Source organism: Corapipo altera, unplaced genomic scaffold, assembly GCF_003945725.1.
Source record: "Corapipo altera isolate COAL_440 unplaced genomic scaffold, ASM394572v1 249, whole genome shotgun sequence".
NCBI lineage: Eukaryota > Metazoa > Chordata > Aves > Passeriformes > Pipridae > Corapipo > Corapipo altera.
The window spans coordinates 439-3,394 of NW_020884982.1; the positions used below are offsets into that span (position 1 = coordinate 439).

General features: G+C 57.9%; 1 long non-coding RNA gene across 1 annotated transcript; it reads left to right on the top strand.

Moving 5' to 3' along the window:
• Positions 1-1,047: 1,047 nt before the first annotated feature.
• LOC113957998 lies at positions 1,048-2,108 on the top strand. The gene is made up of 2 exons (XR_003531366.1): positions 1,048-1,394; positions 1,855-2,108. It is a non-coding gene; the product is annotated as an uncharacterized LOC113957998 (long non-coding RNA).
• Positions 2,109-2,956: the final 848 nt, after the last annotated feature.

A 2,956-nucleotide genomic window follows, 5' to 3' on the forward strand; every position in this document is an offset into this window, starting at 1 on the left:
ATGAGAGCATCTGGCAGGCACTGAATGGGTGTGCTGTCAGCATCTGCGATGCCCTCAGTCGTTGCACCATCAGCCTCCATGGTGAGCTCAGGCAGTGCCGTGTTGGAATTTGTCACGTGATCGGTCACCGCGGTGTCACAGTTTGCTGTGCCATCAACTGAGGCGGTGCCGACATCAGGGTCCGCCTTGAGCTCAGCTGGCGTGGGGTCAGGCTGTGCCATGACCTCAGTTGGTGTGATTCTGTACTTTCTACGCCGAATGCCCAACATTTTCAGAAAGCCCTGCGGGAGAACGAAGGGCAGGGAAGAGACGGATGTATCATGGAGAGCTCCAACAGTGGTGCCAGGCTGACAGCATGCTCAGCCCAGGGGGGGATGGCTGCTGGCACCTGTACTGTCCGGCGGAAGCGGCCACGGGCACGGTCCTGCTCTTGTGTCTGGTTCTGGCCTGGATCTGGTAAAGAGTGAGCGTGGTCAGAGCTGAGGGGCTGCGGGACAGGCCAGGGAACACAGCCCAGCCCTGTGCTCCGCAGGCAGGGCCAGCCCTGGCATGCCCAGTGCATGGAGCTGCCGGGGGAACAGCCCCAGGCCCTCTTCCCCTCTCCCTTTCCCTGGCCATGTCCATAGGGGATGGGATGGGAAGAGGCCCGTCTGGCTGCAGCCACCAGCCCTGTGGCCCAGCTCTGCCACTCACCCTCCTGCAGGGGCTGGAACTGCTCCACCTCCTCAGACTGCTGTGCTGGAGTAGTCCCAGGGCCTTCCTTCTTCTTCCGAAAGGGCCTGAGCAGGCTCAGGCGTCTTCCTAGCATCCCACAGTCTGGTCTTGAGGGTACCTGCAAGAGAGAGACACCTCGGAAGATCTCCGGGTCACCAAGTCCTGCAGGCTGCCCTCGAGGCCACCTTCCGCAAGGATTGGAGACTCCCCGGAAAATTTCCGGGACACCAATCCTGCGGTCTGGCCTCGAGGGCAACTGAAGGAGAGAAAAGCCTAGGAAACGCTATGGGTTATCAAGTTGTGCAGCGCGGCCTCACGGGCACTTGTCACAGGGGTTGGGGACACCTTGCCAAAGCTCCGTGTCACCAAGTCCCGCGGTCTGGCCTTGAGGACACCTGCACCACAGAAACACCTCCAAAACGCTCCGGGTCAGAAAGGAAGGAGTTGACTGCGTGGGGGCTCCACACAGCACCGCTCTATCCCGTCTATCCCGTCGCATGCTCCGAGGAGCACTGAGACGTGGCCACGTCACCACCAGTACTATGTCATCACGTGTCACAAAGGCCCTGTGACAACCTGCCCTGTTCCATGCCATCAGCAATGCCCACCGTGTCACGAAGGGCCCTGTGACACACTGCCACCTGCCCTGGGGCCTCCCCCAGCCCAGCCACCTGCCCCAGGTCAGAAGGAGTTTGTTCTCCAAAGTATCTAAGACAGTTGGACATGAACTTTAGGCACAATTCAAAAACTAAGCAAACCCACCCCTGCTGTGCCCGCCCACAGCAGCAGAAGTATCCCCCTCGGTTGCCAACGCAGCCGCAGCGGGAAGGGCACGAGGCCTCCACAGAAGCTGGCATGGGCTCCCTGGGAGAAATGCCGGCTGGTGGTCCTCCCAAACACGGGGCTGTGACACACAGAAGGAATGCGGGGGCAAGGGCACCAATGCTGCTCCAACCCTGTTGGCCGGGGCTGCACCAAAATCAGCAGCTCTGGCAAGGCCTCACCGAAGGAGACCTGCCACCGCCCCGAGTCCTGGCAGGAGTGGTGCCTGTCTCCTGCCCCAAAGAACTGTGCCCCTGGGGGACTTCTCTGCCAGAGGGCAGCCAAAGCCAACGGGCACTGATGTCTGTGCTCTTGCAGGGGGCTGTTGGGAGCAGCACTTGGAGCAATTGGTGGCAGCGCTCGGCATCTGTCAGAACACAGGAGCACTTTCTCCTTGCAGGAATGATTTTTGCATGGAAGTGATGACCTGCAGCAGAAAACCACCATCAGTTGCTGAGTTTCACATGAAGATTAGATTGCTCAGAAATCCTGTCAAGCTTCCTCGTGTTATTTGGACTTTTTTTCTGCATTCTGCAAAATAAAAGCTGTCCAGTCTGACGTTCAAAGCTCCAGTTGCTGTGTGCCTGAATGCGACTCAGCTGATATCCAGGGCATTGGGGGAAAGCAAAGGGGACAGGGAGAACTCTGGGATGCAAACCTGTTCCGTGTCTCTGATTAAGGTGCCACCTCACTGGAAGGAGCAGCCAAGACAAGTGCTGGAAACAGATGTGTTATGCCAGTTGCTGCTCTGGCATGGACAGAGGGCACACATGTTCCCATGGGTCCAGAACAGTTGATCCAAGAACAATGAGGGGCCATGCATTGGTAGGGAATGGGCTCCAGCAAGCCCAAAGTAGGATCCTCTAGCAGCAAAACCTGAGCTTGTGAAATGGGCCGTCTTTGCAGCAGACACCACAGTGCTGACTTCCCTCCATCCTGGAACCTGAGCCATATGAGGCCCTGCTTCAGTTTCTGCTGCTTCTTCCTTCCATTCCGGGAAGGCCTGGATTTAGAGTTTAGAAGCCCATACATGTGTTTTTAAGGTGCCTGCATGGAGGAGACTTTCAGCAACTGCACCCCAAGGCTCATATCCCATCACAGTCTCTAAGGATGGCCCCAGTGCCACTGCCTTGGGACACCTGAGTCTGGAAGGTGACTCTGCCCTCAGGCATGGCCACAGAAGTGAGCCAGGATGACAGGCTGCCCCTGAAGGTGCTAAGTGTTGTTGTGAGGCTGGGCAGTCAATAGAAAGCTGTTGTGGCCACTTTCCCTGAAGCCCTTTCCAAACCCCATGCAATTGTGCGCACAATATCCCCACTTCAGGCATCCTGGCCGGTGTGGGTGCCTGGGTGAGGAGGCCCAGGCATCGTGGGTGCTGCTGCTCCTGTGCACAGCCTCCTGCTGTTCTCTGTGACACGGA